At 46.4% G+C, this 20,906-nt stretch overlaps 2 long non-coding RNA genes across 2 annotated transcripts in view; both read right to left on the minus strand.

Annotated features, from left to right (window-relative positions):
- Positions 1-928: 928 nt before the first annotated feature.
- Positions 929-20,906, minus strand: part of LOC141141609 (uncharacterized) — a 36,026-nt gene continuing 16,048 nt past the window's right edge. The window contains exons 2-3 of the long non-coding RNA XR_012244159.1: positions 1,360-1,491; positions 929-1,275 (exon numbers count right to left, since the gene is read on the minus strand). This is a non-coding gene — a long non-coding RNA (uncharacterized lncRNA). The remainder of the gene's footprint in view (positions 1,276-1,359; positions 1,492-20,906) is intronic.
- LOC141140885 (uncharacterized) lies at positions 7,936-13,312 on the minus strand. The gene is made up of 2 exons (XR_012244011.1): positions 13,047-13,312; positions 7,936-9,259 (listed from the first exon to the last, which is right to left on the minus strand). It is a non-coding gene; the product is annotated as an uncharacterized lncRNA (long non-coding RNA).

A 20,906-nucleotide genomic window follows, 5' to 3' on the forward strand; every position in this document is an offset into this window, starting at 1 on the left:
CATATCATCCTGGCTTGCGGTGTTCTCCACAACTTTTTAAGGAGAAATTCTGTGAACTATGCTGGCTCAGTTGGGCCTGAATCCGGAATTCATGTAAATGAACCAACCCTGACGGCGCTTGAAGCTGGCCGTCCTGGCTTGCCCCCCCTGAGTGCCGTGAGGTCCGTATAAGATACATGGAATATTTTGCAGGTGGGGGCCATCGATATGCCAGACAATTTTTAAATAAAAAACACATTTTAACTACTAAAATATTTGCTGACATTTACTGCTTGTCTTTCTTTTAGCTGACCCTGACATAAATTTGGGGAGTCTTGAAAATGGCGTGATTGGGTAACATTAGAAAGCACTGTTGGGTGTTATTTACTAAAGGCAAAGACACTTTGCACTACAAGTGCACTTGAGACTGCACTGAAACTGCACTTGCAGTGCAAAGTGGATTTGTCCTTAGGAACTAACCCCCATTGTCACAGAAATCACCAATTTTACCACAAAATTTTTTTTGCAGCATTGAAAGAAGAATCCACACATTCCTGATTACCAATCTTTTTAATACAAGCACAATCACATGTGCATTTATCAAAGTTTTTTAAAACAAACCAACATGTTTGTTGTATAACAATTTATTGGGTCACATTAATAAAAGTAGAAATGTCCATTTAAGGTAAAACAGGCATGTTTAAAACCAACAAGAAATACACAAATCTGGAACTTACAAAGTTCAACTTTGTTAGAAATTGAAGGCAATATCAGACATGAGTATTTATAAACTGTGTTTGATATTGCGTTCAGCAGATGGGGTGAAGTCACCCCTGGAAAAGCCAAATTTTGAAGATGCACACAAATTGTTGAATTTCAACATGTGCTAGCTGCCATCATGGGGGATCAAGGGACGTGTTTTGTGAGTGCAACCCCACCCTCTCAGCTACTTTATTATTGAGGAAGGGGTTGCACCCACAAAACGCATACATTGATCTTCCGTGATGGCAGATAGCACATGTTGACACACTGTGTGCATCTTCAAAATTTGGCTTTTCGACACTATGTAAAAAAAGGTGCAACAATTTTTTGGTGAAAAAATGCTAACTACATTAGGGATTTTGAGGGGTTTTAAACTCTCCCTAAAACATCAATGATGTTCTTCATTTTGTTTTTAACATCATTGATGTTTTTCTGGATATTTTCCAAGTCCGTATTACACCACATGATCTCCCCGATCAGGATCTGGGCACTTTTTACGGGTGAAATGTCCTTCACCCCTAATATCACGATCACCTAAAAATATAGAAAAAAAAAAAACACCATGTTTTATAAATATGCAGGCATCCATCTCTTACCTGAGCCTGTGGTTGCACTCACCTGTTGTGGTGACAATTTCCACCACGTCTCCCTCCTCCTCCTCCTGTTGACTTTGGGGGATTTCCACTTCCTCATGAGGTGGGGGGTCTGTGGTCTGCTCGGATGAGTGGTGTCCTCCGAGTCTTTTCTCCCCTATGTAAAAAAAAAAAAATAGGTATACTTAGCACACAGATATTTTATGACAGAAATAGGAATATGAAACATTGCTTGGAAGTGGGGTACAATTGTCTGTTTTGGCAGAGTTGCAAGATGAAGAAATATTTTTTTCCTTTGTCAAGCTTGAATACTTACCTGTTTTGTACAAGCTTCACAGATGGAGTCACCCCTATAGTATCCACTGGAGCACCTGTGTGGGGCCCCTAATAAAAAGGATGCTCTAGCGTCCAGATGTGTAAACAGCTGCTGAGTGTCCTCTCCTTACACAGAATCTAGTTTGCATTTCATTCTAGTTACCAACCCATCTAGACACCAAAATTATTTGAAGAGAAGTAGGCTAGCAAAAATGTATTCAAATGCATATGTCCAAAACATTTTGTTTTCTATGCCGAACGAACAATGTTTCATACGAACGAATAATGTGCCCATGAACATGAAAGTTGCCATTTTAAAATGTACAACAGTTAAGAAAAACACATGGAGCAGCACGAACGTTAGAAAAATAAAGAATAGGAACACAGGACAACTACTTACTTTTTTGCAGCACTCTCCTGATCCTTCTGTACTGCTCATGCTCCCTTAATTTGAGGTCCGACCACCGCTTCCTGAGTTGATATTTCGATCGTCGTACCCCAAAATTCTTCTGCAGGCTCTTGACTACTTTCGCCATGATCTTGGCCTTTCTGACATTGGGGTTGGGGTAAGGTCCTTACTTCCCATCATAGTCGGCCCTCTTCAGGATGTCGCCCATCTCCAACATCTCCCCAAAGGACATATTTGAGGCCTTAAATTGTCTCCTCAGGGACCGGGACGTTTCTGGCTCCGGGCTTTCCTCCTCCTCGTTGCTGTAATTAACACGCACCTGCTGTGTCTCCGCCATGTGCTCTTCCCCACTGCGCGAACAAGAAGGGGCGGGGAATAGACTAGAAAGAACATCAGGGGCGGGCGGAGTTTCACGCATGCGCAGTGTATATAAAGCGTAACACGCACGCGTAGTACGTACGATCTGTGAGCAGAGGAAGGAGTATCGGAGGCGCCGATTGTGATAATGAAGGTAAGATTTAAACTTGGGCCTATACTGCTTCTAGATTGAGGCCTATATTGTGACAAGATTAGGAGACTTTAGCTTGAAATTAGGGTTTGTCTTGTGTTGTGTCTTGCAGATAAAATGGATGGCTTCAATGACCACAATTTCCTCCCCCTGTTCATAGACAAATACAGGGAGGTGCCCTGCCTGTGGCAGGTCAAACACCCCCAATACAATAATAAACAAAAGAGGCAGGCAGCGCTGGAGAAACTGCTGGAGTTGGGGAAGCCGGTGGTCCCCACGGCAACCATCCCCTATTTAAAAGTCAAAATTGGTGGCCTGAGGAGCACATATCTTAGGGAGCGCAAGAAGGTCACGGATTCCCAGAGATCAGGAGCTGCAGCAGATGACATTTATGTCCCCAGGCTGTGGTGCTATGAGAGACTTAGTTTTCTGTCAGACCAGACTGAAGGGAATCCCTCTCCACTCTTCCTTCCACTCTTCCTTCCACCCTATCTTCCACCCCAGCTGAGGCTTCCGATGTCCAACCTGGGACTTCCAGCCAGGAAGAAGTGGAGGAGCCCAGCTGGAGCCAGCTATAGCATTCTTCTACAGATTTCTGGTCAATAAATGAATGATGTTTCCTAGATGTTATTATTGATTACTAATTGCTGATTTAATAAAGTGTTTTGCATATCAATAGACAGCAGTGGGCAAAAATAATTGGGACAAGAATGAAAAATGCTGGGCTCAGAATGGTAGTCTTTTATATTTCTTAACATTCAATGTGCAACAGTCAGGAGGTGAAAATTGTGTGTGATTGATGAAGAAAAAACTAAAACTATGTCCCTTTTTCATACACAGGAAGACCTCAGCCAGGAGGAGGCTGTGGAATGTGGCACACAGGAGGAGGCTGTGAAATGTGGCAGCCAGGAGGAGGCGGGGCTAAGTGGCAGCCAGGAGAAGGCCAGGCCCAGTAGGAGCCTGACAGAATTGCTGTTGCCTCCCTCTTTCTTTGGTTATGAGCCCTTAATACATTTTTGTTTTGATTTATTATACTCGCCTATGTGTGTTTTCCTTCAAAAAGGACAGTTTGTTTGTGAGTAGGCAGGTACTTGTCAAATTAACAAGAGACACCAACACCAACCAACCTCCTTGAGATTAAATAATACAAGATAATAATGGTGTTGTGGTAACTTGACACACAAAACACACCCAAAACTATTCTGGAGTTAAAAAAAAAAAAAAATTAAAAAAACACAAGATCAGGCTTGAAAAAAATACAAACCAAAAAAAAAAAAAGTTTTAAATTTTTTAGTCAGATGTGACAAATCAAAATATAGTGATGAAATCATAAAGAAAGAAGTTTGTGAGAACTCTGTGTGAATATGAGCAGCAAAACAACTTCATTCTTCTCGCATTATAAAGAAGAACAGAGTGCGCTGCATTAAACAATTTCAAACATTGCACCATGACGAAAGTGCTATATCCTTTGCGAACGCTAATTTTACCAGACCGAGCAGTTCCGTCTCGGAATTTATTCTGAGCATGCGTGGCACTTTGTGCGTCGGAATTGTCCACACGCAGTCGGAATTGACGCAATCGGAATTTGTTGTTGGAAATTTTTATAGCCTGCTCTCAAACTTTGTGTGTCGGAAAATCCGATGGAAAAAGTCAGATGGAGCCCACACACGGTCGGAATTTCCGACAACAAGCTCCGATCGCACATTTTCCGTCAGAAAATCCGACCGTGTGTACAGGGCATAAGAGTTGCGCTAATGTGATATAATTTTCATCAGCAGACTTTGTTGATTATATTTTTATACAAATTTATGGGGTTGCACAAATGATGAAAAAAGTACTGGAAAATGCACTTATTTCTTAATTTTTTTTCTATTTATTTCCAAAAGGCCAGGGAATTTAAAATCTATGTATGCTATTCGGATACCAAATTAAAGTCCTACCTATCCTAGAAAAAAATGATGTGTAGTAGAGTGGGTAGACTACAAACAGTCATATGTGTATATTGTACTGAACCAAGACTTTACCATAACTGAAAAAAGCCCTGGGATGCAAGGAGATTTAGGAGGAAATAGACCCAGGGAGTCAAGTGGTTAAACTACTTAGCTCTTTTTACTTTCTGGATTTCAGATCTGCCAAACAGACAGGTTTATCTATTAGCTGCTGTTTGGCCACATAGAGACATTGGCACTGATATTTTGGGATTATTTTAGTGGGATATACTGTTTTTTTCTGAATAGCAGCTCAGCTAAATCTATGTGACCATGTTGCCCTTTATCACTGTAAATACCATAAATGCATAGGTAGGCTTTAAAGTAGAAACCAGCACCCGTGGAATTGGCTGAGGACCTCTGCTGAGTGGCCACTTATCTGGAAATGCAGTATTGTGCTTTTTAGGCTAATAGGGCTTACCGAGGGTCAGTGTACTGTGTCCCCATGAGGAATAAGGGTTGTTGCGAATGTCACCTGTGTAACTGCCATGAATGCTGATGTAAGACCAGAAGCCAAATAAACCAGGAATTTACAGTCTAGAGAAGAAAGAAAAGTCTGTATGTGTGTGTGTGTCTCTCTCTCCCATGTATATACACACACATACACACTACAGTGCAGAGGTTTTTAGGCAGGTGTGAAAAAATGCTTGAAATTAAGAATGCTTTCAGAAATAAAAGTGTTAATAGTTTATATTTATCAATTAGCAAAATAGAAAGTAAATGAACAGAAGAGAAATCAAAATCAAATCCATATTTGGTGACCACCCTTTGCCTTCAAAACAGCATCAATTGTTCTAGGTATACTTGCACACATTTTTTGAAGGAACTCGCAGGTAGGTTGTTCCAAACATCTTTGGGAACTAACCAAATCTGTGGTCTTCTGTGGATGTTAGTTGCCTCAAATCCTTCTGTCTCTTCATGTAATCCCAGACAGAATCCATGATGTTCTCCAGCCCTTCGGCAAACAAACTGCCTCTTACTACAGCCAAATATTTCACATTTTGACTCATCAGTCCAGAGCACCTGCTGCCATTTTCTGCACCCCAGTTCCTATGTTTGTATGCATAGTTGAGTTGCTGAGCCTTGTTTCCACGTTGAAAGTATGTTTTTTTTGGCCGGATTTCTGCTATGAAGACCACTTCTGGCCAGACTTCTCCAAAAAGTATATGGGTGTACCTGGGTCACACTGTTTTCCACCGGTTCTGTGCTGTTGGCACTGCTGGGCATCTTCTGATGTTGAAGGGAAGTGAGCAGTGTCTTTCATCTGCATTAGGTTTTCTTGTACGACCACTGCGTCTACGGTCCTCAATGTTGATCAATGGTGCTCTCAATGCTGAGTAATAAGGGGACATATTTATCCATCATGCCACACCATCAGGGAGGTGTATAATTGGCCCCAAATATATTTTGCAGCAGGACAATGACCCCAAACATACAGCCAATGTCATTAAGAACTATCTTCAGCATAACGAAGAACAAGGAGTCTTGGAAGTGATGGTTTGGTCCCCACAGAGCCCTGATCTCAACATCATCAGGCTCCAGTCATGCCCCCTGCCAAAAACATGCAATACAGGGTTATTGTCCCTGTATTTTACATGATGACTCTTTACCGACAGGCCAGAGTTTAGGATGGAAGAAGAGAGCGCTGGAGCTGGTGTATAAGGTAAGTGATACAGCCTGTTCTGAAATCCCCTAGATACAAGGAACAATTCAATATTTTATTTTCATGGCGTTGGGCTTTAATGCAAGATATGTTTTGGCATCACTTATTGTTGTTTTGGGAAATAATCAATTCTGGTCCATCTAACCAATTGATTATTTTACATAGCAACAGTATGCAGCTTCAGCTTTACTTTTTGTCACTGAAAGCGATCCAATCGAACAGAAAAATTGGCTTTGTGACTTGCACATTAATTTCTGACATCTGATCAATAACATGATCTGATTGAAAGATCGAATAGATAAAAGATCACGTGACTTACATGATATATCTGAGAACAACAACAGTCTATCATTTAAATGTCCACTATAGGGAAAAACAATTGTGGTAACTGTATATAGGTTAATACCTGTAATGATAGTATTCAGTATACGGGTTTCTTTTTTATTTTACATGCCTTTATTTATATTTCTTATACATATTTACATGCAGATCAAGCTTTCCAGCAAGAGTGACAATTACAGGAGTCGGGACAAACCATATATTATTGCAAGAGATGCTTACAATGGTCAGCTTGTAATTATTTGGTTTAAAGCCCAATTCCAGACAAAAAAAATATGTTTTCCCATGCAGTGGTGTTGTGCCCACACTGTACGGGTCAACTTCTCGTGTTTGTCTAGTGGATTGGAGAACGGAGATACAGTGGGTAAAAAAATTATTTGATCCCCTGCAGATTTTGTAAGTTTACCCACTTACAAAGAAATGAAGGATCTATAATTTTTTTATCATAGGTGTATTTTAAATGATAGAGACAGACTATCAACCAAAAATCCATAAAAAACATATAAAACAAATGCTATAAATTAAGTTGCATTTCAGTGAGTAAAATAAGTATTTGATCCCCAAGCAAAACATGACTTAGTACTTGGCGGAGAAACCCTTGTTGGCAAGCACAGAGGTAAGATGTTTCTTGTAGTTGGTTACCACGTTTGCACACATCTCAGGAGGGATTTTGGTCCACTCTTCTTTACAGATCTTCTCTAAAACCTTAAGGTTTCTTAGCTGTCTCTTGGCAACTCAGAGTTTCAGCTCCCTCCATTTAAAACCAAATAAATACATGACCAGTGTAGTCAAAATGACCCCCATGAATTAACTGTTATGCACCTAAACTCCAACCCACTTTAATATCCATTTATAATAATTGAGTCCACACCTTGTTTTGGAGTATAAATGGCCATAACAGCTTTTATTAGACAAACCAACCAGATAACTCCACTATCAAATCAACATAAAACCCATACCATAACATTTTACCCCAGTCCGTTGGTCTCTGACGGCGACTCACCTTGTTTACCAAATATGTATACCAAAAATATATATACCACCACGCACTGCGGGTACCATTTTGAAAACCGTTAGGCCTCCCGCTGTAGCCGCTCGGAGACACCCCCTTTCTCGCAGTGCCACCATCTCCTTATTCCATCCACCATGATGGAATACACCGGAGGGGCTGATCTTGCCGATGAGCCCCCCACCCCTTTTGGATTACCAACTTCTTACTGCCACCGTCAGAGACCAACAAGCAACTCCGCCACCCTCTGTAAACACCCCTTATTTGCTGTTATGACGACCGTCTTCCACCTGGAATACAAAAAGAAAAATCACAACAAACACCCAACATAAATTGTATACACTTCTGATTTTATATATATCTATATATAGGGAGGGAGGGTGGGAAAACTGCCTCCTCCTGTGTCTTCTTTCTCTCCACTGCCCCTTCCTGGCTCCACCTCTCCCCTTAAGTAATGCCACTCCCCCTTTTACAAGTTCCTATCTTCCACCACCCTTCCTAGACACTCCCATTCCCTATTTCTAATTAACCCCTCTTGTGTCTCCTTCTCCACACTGTCATGCCCGGCCCTCCTTTATCATTCCTTCCTCATTTTCACTCCGGGCCTCCCTTGACCAGTGTAGTCAAAATGACCCCCATGAATTAACTGTTATGCACCTAAACTCCAACCCACTTTAATATCCATTTATAATAATTGAGTCCACACCTTGTTTTGGAGTATAAATGGCCATAACAGCTTTTATTAGACAAACCAACCAGATAACTCCACTATCAAATCAACATAAAACCCATACCATAACATTTTACCCCAGTCCGTTGGTCTCTGACGGCGACTCACCTTGTTTACCAAATATGTATACCAAAAATATATATACCACCACGCACTGCGGGTACCATTTTGAAAACCGTTAGGCCTCCCGCTGTAGCCGCTCGGAGACACCCCCTTTCCCGCAGTGCCACCATCTCCTTATTCCATCCACCATGATGGAATACACCGGAGGGGCTGATCTTGCCGATGAGCCCCCCACCCCTTTTGGATTACCAACTTCTTACTGCCACCGTCAGAGACCAACAAGCAACTCCGCCACAGCCTGAAAGAGTGACCAACTTACTCTTGAAGGCACCTCCACACCCACAGGGCCCTTTGAATCCCTTCCTGCAAGCCCAGACTAGAGGTCAATCCCCCATCTGAAAGATGAACTCCATCCTTTATCCAATAGAGCCCAACATTGGTCTCTAATTCTAGATGCCCAATGACTAAACCTCCATTATTAACCACAACCTCCCCACCATTTTGTTTATGCATATGCGTGTTTTCTGAATGCTAGTCACTAATCTAGCCCGTCTCCAAACTGTCCGGGCAAATATGTCCGACCATAGCCGCAGAGTACCCGGAAAATCAGCCTTTAACTGCAGAAAATCAGCCTTGATGTCTGTGATCAGCTCCCTGACCGGACGTACCCCCCAAACCACTAACCCCTGCATGGATTACCAAAACATCGGGAGGTCTGTCCAACTTTCATATCATACCACTTCCCGAACTACTCTCTCCCACCTCATACCAGGCGTACCCAACCACCGCAAATGAGCTTCTTTCCGCGAAATGCCCAATCCCAGCACACATAGAAATGACCGAGGATCCAAATGAGGCGTGTGGAACCTCCATCTGAAAATGAGGCGTGTGGAACCTCCATCTGAAATGAGACAACAAAACATCCAAGGTAGCAATACTCCAGCATATCCCCACATACTGACAACCTCATTTAAAACACCCCGTAAATCCGGTTTACCTCCCCCTGTTCTCTTTCTTTAAAATTGTATTTTATTTATTTATTTATTTATTTATTTATTTATTTATTTTTTTTTTTTTTTTTTAAATGCGGAATCTCCTTGATTCCCACCTCCCGTTCCTCCACACCGCCGCCTCATCCTACCCACACCTGGCAGCTTCAGTAGCCGCCCCTATGCGGAAGGAGTGTGAAGCGTATTGTTCCCCCTCCAAGCCTGCCCTGAAAAAGGCATTTGCTGAACACCGACATAAATTGGAATTTTTGATAAATAGGACCCATCTTTATGCCTTAGTCATAAAATGCCAGCGAAGATACCGCAGTAAAACAGTAAGACCTCATAGCTTGAGATACATACTGAACACAACATCCCACATATGGCCCTCAGACTGGCAAACGTGACAGGCCGTCTCATAACCAATTTCATGTGACCCCTCCGGAAACCCCCCCCCCCCCTTTTTTTTTTTTTTCGCCTGTTTCACCCAAACTCTTTTGTTGCGTCCTCCTCCCCCATCAGTTGTAAAATCATGACAGGCCTGCCATCTTCCGCTCAATGGCAGAGACCAATCCCCCACGTTCCATGTTCCTAGACACAAAATACAAAACCCACAACCTTACCTCCGCCCTGTCCTTACCAATCCTGGCCTCCTGTACCATTAACAACCACTCCTTCCATACCTTAGTATAATGCGCCCGCGTGGCTACACTCACTGACTGCCGAATCCATCCCGCGGCGACTCCAATGCCAGCTCCCACATCCAATCTGTGTAAGGGACTCCCTCCTGCTCTGCGCCCGGGGTCAACTCTCTGAATCTGTCCCACTGAAAGCGAGACCGTGCATCAGCCAGTGTATTATACACTCCAGGTATGTGACCAGCATACAAGAAAATGTGCAGTCCCAAGCACCTCAACACCAACCTACGCAATAGCCTTAGTACAGGTGGTGATGACGCCGACATGCGGTTGATCACCTGGACCACTCCCCTGTTGGCACAATTCAGTCCCGATTTCATATTCCTACAAGCCTCACCCCCAAAGTTCCAACGCCGGTACTACTGGAAAGAGTTCCAGTAACACCAGGTTACGCGAACCCTGCCTCCACCCATACTTGCGGCCAAGGACCCGCACTCCACTGCCCTTGAAAAAAAACGCCCCATAACCCTTAGCCCCTACCGCGTCTGTAGTTAAATCCATGTCACCGGGCCCGACATCCACAACGATCTGCCGTTGTACGACTCCAGAAACTCATACCATACCTTCAAGTCCTCCCGGTGTTCCCTATTAAGCCCGACCAAATATGTAGGTGCCTTGACCCCTACCGTTGCTGCCGACAGCCGTCGACAGAACACCCTCCCCATTGGGATTATCCTACAAGCGAAAGTCAACTTACCTAGTAACCACTGCAAAGCCCTCAACTGGACTTACCACAGTCTGTGGATCCCTCAAATTACTTTGTATAAGTTCTCCAACTTACCTCTGGGCAGGCGACATTCCACTGTTTCCACATCTACCACTATCCCCCCAACAAACTGAGTTCCGTCGTCGGGGCTTCTGTTTATCCTCTGCTAAAGGCACTCCAAAAAACCTGCCCGCGAAGTGCTGCAACGTGGATAGCAGAATCGCACACACGTCGGAGGCAGTAATGTATGACCGAATCTAGGCCCGACACATCCCTAACCACCCACTCCCGAAATGAGCTAAATGCTTCAAACATGGCACCATAAATGAAGCAACCCATAGGTAAGCATTTGTCTACATAAAACTGTTCTTGCCAATAACAACCCAACGGCCGGAAACTATCCGGATGCCCCGGAAGCAAGCGGAAGGCGGATTCTATGTCCGACTTGCCATCAATGGCTCTTTTGCTATACTTCCTCACCCATCATACTGCCACGTTGAATGACGTGTAAGACCCAGTGCATGCTTCCGGATCGATAAATCATTCACCAAACTCCCTTAGGAAATGACCAATGATGAATAAGTCGGAACTTGTTCGGTTCCTTCTTAGGCCCCACCCCCCAAGGTGAAACAACTAAATCCTGTATAGGTATTATCCACAAACGGCCCCCCATCCGACCCAAAGCCACTTCCTTTGCCAATTTTTTCCCCCCCACTAACCTTCTAATTTCTTGTCAGTGGTGGAACCACTGCCCATGAACATGGTATATGAAAACCTTCCCCAAACCCCGTGACCAATAGCCTCATCGCTACCTAGTCCGGATACCTACTTAGAAAAGGCTGCTTCCTTTTCACCTTTCCGGCGTCGTCCCTTTCATGTGCAGGCTCGCTGTGACGCCTCCCTTTTTTTTTTTTTTTTTTTGAAGCACTCGTGCTTAAACTTACAGGACCCCCCAAATTTACAATTTGTAAATGTCCGCGGAATCAGCCTGTACCTCCTTTTTCTTCATCCCCCCTTCTTGGAATTATCCGGTTTTACCCTATCACAGGTTAAATTTTTCCAGCGGCAATAGGGAAAAATATCTCCACATATTCACCCTTGACAATATTATCCCGAACCTCCTGCTTTAAGTGTGTTCCCAGTGGACCCTCAAAGCACCCATATACCTCGCCCTTCGCCGCATCCGCAATACTCACCACCTCCACTCTGGCCGTTGTTGCCGCCCCCTCTGTAGCCCCCCTTTTTTCCTTGACCCGCTCCTTCTGCTGCCGCCCCCGAGGGGTCCGGCACCCTCTGCACCCTTACCCTAGTCGCCATAGCACCTCTTTCCCCCCCGGTTACCGTTCCCTTCCAAGGGCCACCTGCGGCAGCTGTTCCTGTACCAGTTCAAATCTACCCACCAAATTCTGCAATCCTTTCGATAAATCCTTCAATTGCGCCCCTGATCCAGAACTGGCCGGCCTTGGAGCCGCCAATCGCTGATCAGGCGCCCCCCCCCCCCCCTTTATCCCCACTGTACCCGCTGTTACGACCCCTAATAAGTCATGTAATGCCTTAATCACAGATAAATCATTGCTGGACTCACCGGGCTGTCTGGGAGCACGCCCCCACCGCCTCCGATTGGTCTCTCCTGCTGGCACTTGTTGTTCTTCGCTGTCGGACACCTCACCTTCCGAGCGATCGTCCTGCTCCCTGACAGTTGGCGTTGTCAGCCCCCCGGGTGAAGAGGCCCCGGAAGCCGTGAAGATCCGATCATATAAGGGCCGACTCTCTCCTGCCGCTATACTTCTTCCTGAACCGCCACTAGGAGTCGCCCTGGCTGCACCGATCGGCCTGCTTGTGACCACCACCGCCATCCTTCTGTCCATGTGCCAGTCTGTTGGCTAAGCCCCGCCCACCCACAGCCTTGCTGACCGCTCTAATCCCCCTCCGGTGGCCACTGTGTCCTCACTACTCCCCCCCTTAGCCCCCCTGCCTGTTCTGCCACCCCCATGTGTTAAACCCTCACTCTGAGGCCTGTGAAACTCTGGCGGTGAAGCGGCGCCATAACGGCCCGTGGCCCCGCCCCCCGGAGTAGGCCTGCGGCGTGCAGACCGCCCGGGCCCTGAGTTATCCTGTCGCTGTGTCCGCTTCGCTGGGGGCGCTGATCGGTCCCCCCGAGGGCTCCCTGTCTGCCGAGCAGGCCGCGATGGCGGCCCTGGTGAAAAACACGCCGGAGGCCGCGACCTCCGCACGTGATGGGTCTCTTCCACTGTCCACGATCCCTCCTCATCCAATATCAGTGCCCCGACTTGCCTCTTCAGCCAGTCCACTCCTCTCGTCGCCGTCGCAGCCCTCAGCCTCGCCAGGATGGTGTCCTGTCCTCCATGCTGATGCTGGAGGAGCAGTGAATAAAACTGCCTCCTCCTGTGTCTTCTTTCTCTCCACTGCCCCTTCCTGGCTCCACCTCTCCCCTTAAGTAATGCCACTCCCCCTTTTACAAGTTCCTATCTTCCACCACCCTTCCTAGACACTCCCATTCCCTATTTCTAATTAACCCCTCTTGTGTCTCCTTCTCCACACTGTCATGCCCGGCCCTCCTTTATCATTCCTTCCTCATTTTCACTCCGGGCCTCCCTAGCTGACCATTGTAAGCATCTCTTGCAATAATATGGTTCGTCCCAACTCCTGTAATTTACACGCTTACTGGACAGCTTGATCAGCATGTAAATATGTATAAGAAATATAAATAAAGACATGTAAAATAAAAAAGGAACCCGTATACTGAATACTAATCATTACAGGTATTAACCTATATACAGTTACCACAACACAATATTTTTTTTAGAAAAATTTTGAATGAATAGAATGAATTTAGGAACATATAGAAAGTCATGTTTTCCAAATCCTACTGTAGATGACCTTGCTTTACTGATCATTGAGGTCAGTTCATGATGGCAGAAGTGATTCAGTGTTGTCATCGGTTGCAAGCCTCTAAGATGGGCGAGCTTTCAGAGACGTGTGGAAAGAATACCTGCACTGATCAGCACAAGCTGCAACAGATGTTCCCCCTGAATGATCTGCGGAAATGGATTAGTCAGTCACCAAGAGACCGGGTGACATGGTCACTGCATGGATTTTCTATAACTGCCCTGGAAATCTTATTCAATTTCAGACAAGTCTAAAGAGTAAAGGTTCATTTCTAGAGATCCTCAAAAAAGGTGGACATATGTGACCTAAATATGCAGATTTTAAGCAAATGATTCAATGTGATAACACTATATGATTATTTTGTGCAATTTTAGGTAAAGATTCTTTTTTACAGCTAACCAAAGACAGATACCATGCTAAACTTGTGCCTTTGGCTATCCAGCTCCTTAAAGTGGTAGTAAATGCATTTTTTTAACTTGTACTTACAGGTAAGCCCACAATAAGGCTCACCTTTAGGTACAGTGAATGTTTAGGATATATTCACACTTACGTTCGACTCAAACATCAGGACCATCCCTAGTGGCAACCCTACGTCCATTTCCTCTCTACAGAGCACTGGTAATGCTGGGATCTGCAATCCCAGAGCCCATCTTTAATACATGCTTTGTCTATCTGGAGACTACCTCTCCCACAAGTTATAGTTGCTCCAAGCAGCCCTATCTTTCCCTCAATCCACAGCAGCTCAGTTTCCTACTTCTTTTTGTGACTGCATATAATCCTGGTGGCCAGTGCTCAGTGTCTCTCTGTCCTCTCCTCACTGGCAGCCCAGGATAGGGAGAACAGCTGGAGCACTGGCTATGTGTGATCTGCTGCAGCATCTATGACAATGAAGTTCCAGCCTGGTTCATGCAGCTGTAGTCCATGGAGTGTCTTTGACTGAGGCTACACATGTTACACCCTAAATATGGATTTGATGTAACGTGGTAAGAAAGGGGGAGTAAAGCCTAGTACACATGGGCCGAATGTCAGGGGGCATCATCTGGTTCAATAGAAACTGGCCGTGTGTACTGCCCGTGTGTACTATAGTCAGTTCGACAGAAGCCAGCTGAGAGCACTGGCAGGGGGTGGGGTGCGTCCCCCTGTCAGAACACAATAGCACAGCTGGGGAGATCACTGTATTAACATCATATAGTTAGTACAGTGGCTCCTCCTGAGCTGTCAGGTTTTTTTTTTTTCTGCCCGCTGGGTAGAATGCAGACATCTCAAGTCTCCAGCATTTCTGCGGCGGCTCCCGCACACCCACAAGTGCCTCCTGATCTCCCGGGAATGATCGCTGCCCTACCAACACTGTCCACTGCCCCAATCCCCTCCCCCCAAAAAGCATTGTGAAAAAAAAATTAAAAACAAATTAAATTGTAAAAAAAATCAAGTATTAAAAATAAAAAAAAACTACTGACACCGTCCATATACCACCCACTCCACCCCCTTCCCCAGAAGCACTGCGAAAATTGATTATTGAAAAAGTGATTTAAATAATATTTTGCCACGGGTGGTGGGGGGAGGAGTTTGCCACCTCCCTGAATGAGTTTCTGCAGGTTGGGATGTCTGAGAATGAAAAAAAAAAAAAATAGTAGTGTGTACCAGGCTTTAGTCTTTAAATTAGTATTGCACTATACACCGATCAGCCATAACTTTATTATCACTGACAGGTTAAGTGAATACCATTGATTAGCTCATTACAATGGCATCTGAAAATCTGTGGGATATATTAGGCAGCAAGTAAACATGTTGTTCCTGAAGTTGAGATGTTGAAAGCTTAAAAAATGGCTGTGTAGCCACAGACCGGTCAGGGTGCCCATGCCTACCTATGCTCACAGCTCAGAACTGGACAACAGAGCAATGGGAACAATCACAATTTCAGAGTGAAGAGTTCAGGGGTGTGCTGTGTACAGAGTGCAGAGTTCAGGGGTGCGCTGTCTACAGAGTGTAGAACTCAGGGTTGCGCTGTATACAGAGTGCAGAGTTCAGGCATGTGCTGTGTACAGAGTGCAGGGTTCAGGGGTGCGCTGTGTATAGAGTGCAGGGTTCAGGGGTGCGCTGTGTACAGAGTGCAGGGTTCAGGGGTGCGCTGTGTACAGAGTGCAGAGTTCAGGCGTGCGCTGTGTACAGAGTGCAGGGTTGAGGAGTGTGCTACAAAGTGTAAGGTTTAGGCTCCGTTCACATCTTCGTTTTCTGAATCGACCTTGGTGTTCTGAATGCAATTCGAAATAGCAGCTAATCGTGGGAATCCCGTGCAATCCTGGTCACTTGCAATGGCACCCCTTCCAATGGAACTTCTTTTGGGCGACAGGCGTCCTGTGATTCTGTTTGCGCGATTTTACCGCGATTGTCACCCGACGAATCACGGCTAAATCGCGCCACGAACGGGGTGCCATTGGAAGTGACGTGGATCGCACGAACGTACCACGATTTCCCGCTATTTCGAATTGCAGGCAAAATCATAGCGATTCCACCTGCGATTCAGAATGCCAAAGCGTGACTAGAGCCTTAGGTGTGTGCTATGTACAGTGTAGAGCACAGGCTGTCCACATCTCACTTCCACTCCTCCTCCTTGACTCTGACCTCTGCACCACTCTCCCACTTCCCCCGCCTTTGCACAAATCTTCCTCAACAGCCTTCATTATCTCCACGCCCAACAAAGTTTCATTACACCTCAACCACCTGGCCCGGCTCTATTACCAGTATACTAGCAGTGTATTAGTCTAGCAGTGTAGGCGGCTCCGCCTTGCCTTGCAGGGAGATCATCGGTCGGCATCTGTACCCGACGTGCCCTGCTGTAAGTGCATGCAGGGATCTTTGAGAGCCGCAATCCACCAAGAGCAAAGCTGCCCTTCTAAACATAGCAGTGGGGAGCGGAGGGTGAGGGATGAAAAAAAGCCCTGGGTGTGAGGGCCACATGACATGGCCTGGTGGACCGGATTCTGCCCGCGGGCCTTGTGTTTGACATGACCATGATAGATAAGATGTCACGCCTTCCTATGACTGCCATTGTATACTCCAGCCCTAACCCACCTAACTTTACCTACTATTAACGAGACCACACTTGAAATGGAGTATAACTGGCCATAGCAGCCTTTTTTTCACAAATATTAAATATATAACATTCTTTAACTCATTACAAAACCCCAACTATCAGTTGCTCCACCCAGTGGTCTTTGACGGCACTTCCCAACTTAGTTCTGTTCCACTTGTACACTGCGGGCCTTTTTCCGTATTAGGCCTCCAGCCGTGTCACACCAGCTCAAAGACAACCCATTACCCGCAGTGCAACCATTACCATCTTCCAGCGAAACCATGTTAACTGGAATACACCAGAGGACCCATACCACCGATGAGTCCCTCCACTCTTCCATCTTGCCACCATCAAAGACCACCACCACCAATTCTCTGCTGCCATGGCACTGCTCGCACTGCACCTGAAATAACTGAAAACACAAAAAACAGGGAGGGTGGGTGGGAAACTGCTCCTGTCTAACCTTCCTCCTGCAATGCTACACAGGGCACCACCCCCCCACCCAATAAATAAACTAAACCCCTCCTCTAATCCTTTTCCTCCAATCCACTACTCCCCCCACTTCTACACTATTTTCCTTAACCCCTTGATGTCTCCCTTCTCATTCCTGTCATGCCAGGCCTCTGCTAGCTCCTTTTTTCTCCACTCGCTCCGAGCCTGACTTGACCAGGGTAGATAAGACGTCCCACCTTCCTATGAGTGCCAAACCATTGTATACTCTAGCCCTAACCCACTTAACTTTACCTACGATTAATGAGACCACACTTGAAATGGAGTATAACTGGCCATAGCAGGCTTTTTATTCACAAATATATATTTTTATAACATTCTTTAACACATAACAAAACCCCAACTATCAGTTGCTCCACACGGTGGTTTTTGATGGCACTTCCCATCTTAGCTCTGTTCCACTTCTACACTGCGGGCCTTTTTCCGTACTAGGCCTCCAACCGTGTCACACCAGCTCAGAGACAACTCATTACCCGCAGTGCAACCATTACCATCTTCCAGCTAAACCATGTTAACTGGAATACACCAGAGGGCCCATACCACCGATGAGTCCCCCACACTTCCATCTCATAGGTTATCTTGCCACCATCAAAGACCACCACCGCCACAGCTAACAAGGGTGACCCCTTACCCTTGAGAGCCCCTCCACACTCTCAAAGCACGCTGAATCCTATCCTGCAATCACAGGGACCATAGATCAATACCCACCGCAAACAGGTTAACCCCGTCCCTCCTGAGATAAAGCCCGGTATCCCTCTCCAATTCCCTATGACGGATCACCAAACCCCCGTTACAAATCACAAAGCGGCCCACCGTTTTATTCACTTTAATACAGGCTTTGTTGATTCTGTCCACTGACCGCACCAATCGCCAGGCTGTCCTGGCCACAATGTCGGACCACACGACCAACATATCTGGGAAGGCTGTCCTCAGAAATAAGAAGTCAAACTTGACGTCCCCGATGAGCTCCCAAATGGACCGAACCCCCAGATCATTCCCACCGACATGGAGCACCAAAATGTCTGGCGGCCTGTCCAGACGTGCAAATTGATGCACTTCCGGTACAACCCTACTCCACATCATACCCGGCCGTCCCAACCAACGGATACATGCCTCCCCTCTGGAAATCCCCAGCTGCCTGCCAATAGGCCTAACGTCTGCTCGCCTGGCCCCCCAAAACACATAGGAGTGGCCCATGATCTAGATGAGGCGAAGCTGGTCTCCACCTGAAAGAAAGGAACAAAAACACCACGGGATAACCACAAGACAAACCACATATACTTACCCTACTTGATAAACCGTGATATATGCATGCTTGCAAAAACATCCCCCCAATCTACCAATCCGCTTAACAGCCGCCTCGTCCAACCCACATTACGCGGCCTCTGTTGCCGCCCCTATGCGGAAGGAGTGCAAAGCATATTGTGTGCAATCAAAACCCGCAGCTTTAAAGCATTTTCTAAAAACTGACACAAACTCTAACTTAGACATTAGGGACCCGTCCCTGTGCAATGAAAATGGCCCATCCGAAACTGGGCGAACTCCCAGGAACTTACTGCCCCCACTGGGCACAAGAGAGCCTGGTAGAGAAAACAGCCATATTCTGATGCCCTTGCCACCCTGGTCTGTCTTGGACCGGTGTAGCAGCAACTCAATGCTAACCCCCTGCAAACTACATCCTGAGCCCATAAGCCCCCCCGGAACCCTCTTAGATGGGCTGACTAGTTCACTAATCCTGAAGGCTCCAAAAAAGGCCAGCGAAAATGCTACTTTAAACAAGGAAACCTCATAAGCTGACGCACACAAGCCCAACTGAACAAAAAGTGTCTGCAGGTTGTCAAAGGACACAGGCCTCCTAGCATCCCTGTGCTTACTTGTCCTACGATAACCTTTCATAACCTGTCGGACCCAAAAATTCTTGGTAAAATTGACACCGCCCTGTAATTTGAACACCAGACCCGCTAGTTTTGGATCCATGACTGACACCGACACCCCCTGTTCCAGGTTTCTGGAAACAAAATAGATGACTAGCAACCTTAGCTCCACGCCATCTGGATCCACCCCGGGCTGCCTAACCAATTCCCACCATTCCTGCCATACCTTATCGTAGGCCGCACTCACCGACCTCCTTATCCATCCAGCGATGACTCCAATGAAATCGCCCACAGCCATTGGGGACACAGAACCCCCTGTCGTTCTGCCGCCGGAGCCAGCTCTCAAAACTTGTCCCACTGAAAGCGAGACAAGGCATCAGTCAAAGTATTGTCTACCCCCAGGAGATGTACCGCATACAGAAAAATATTCAACTATAGGCAACGCAGCACCAGGTGGCGTAGCAGCCCCATGACATGCTGTGGCGACGCTGAGATGTGGTTAATGACTTGTACCACTCCCAGATTGTCACAATTCAATCTCACTTTCAGTTTCCTGAATGACTCACACCATATTTCCATAGTCAGCAGCACTGGAAAAAGCTCCAGTAGCACCAAATTTTTTGTAGGCCTGCCTCCACCCAAGAACTTGGCCAAGGCTCAGCGCTCCAGTGACCCTGGTAGAGAGCGCGCCGTACCCCGAGACCCGGCTGCGTCCGTAAACAGCTCCAAATCAAAAGTACTCACTGGGCCAGACATCCACACCGATCTTCCATTATAGTTGTTCAAAAATGTGTGCCACACCCTCAAGTCCTCCCGATGTTCCCTAGTGACGCAAACAAAATAGGTGGGGGACCGGACCCCTGCGGTGGCTGCCGACAGCCGTCAGCAGAACACCCTGCCCATGGGAATGATCCGGCAGGCAAAATTCAACTTACCCATCTTGCGGAGCCCCAAGATCCCACAAATCTCCATTTTAAGCGTTCCCAGCTTCTCCCCCGGTAAGCGACACTCCATGATTTCCGAGTTGATGACTATGTCCTGGAAGCTGAGAGCAGTGGTCGGGCCCTCCGTCTTGTCCTCCGCCAATGGAATGCCAAATCTACCCGCCATGTGTTGCAACGTGGATAACAGTACTGCACACACATTAGACAAAGGAGGAGCAACGCAGAGGAAGTCGTCCAAATAATGAATGATAGAATTAAGCCCTGAAATGTCCTAAACAACCCACTCAACAAAGGAGCTGAATGTTTTGAACAGTGCACAGGAAATGGAGCAGCCCATAGGCGGGCAACGATCGATGTAAAATTCCCCTTGCCAGCAGCACCCCGACAGCCAAAAGCTGTCCAGATGGACCGGGAGCAAACAGAACGCCGATTTGATGTCAGATTTTGCCATCAGAGCCCCTTTTCCACAGCGGCGAACCCAACCCACTGCCGCATCAAAGGATGTGTATGACACCGCGCACGCCTCAGGATCTATCTCATCATTAACCGAGTCGCCCTTCGGAAACGACAAATGGTGTATAAGCCAAAACTTATTAGGCTCATTTTTGGGCACCACCCCCAGAGGGGAAATCACCAATTCTGGAAGAGACTGCTCCCAAAAAGGCACGGCCATGCGACCCTTCATCAATTCCTTTCCCAATTTTTCGGTGACCACCCCCGGATGAAGCAAGGCCGAACACAAATTCTTCGCCACCGGCGGGACAGTAGACAAGGAGCACGGGATACGAAAGCCCTCAGAGAATCCCTCCCCCGACAGCCACGTGGCCGCCCAATCCGGGTACCT

This window comes from Aquarana catesbeiana, linkage group LG04, assembly GCF_042186555.1.
Source record: "Aquarana catesbeiana isolate 2022-GZ linkage group LG04, ASM4218655v1, whole genome shotgun sequence".
In the NCBI taxonomy this organism is placed as follows: Eukaryota; Metazoa; Chordata; class Amphibia; order Anura; family Ranidae; genus Aquarana; species Aquarana catesbeiana.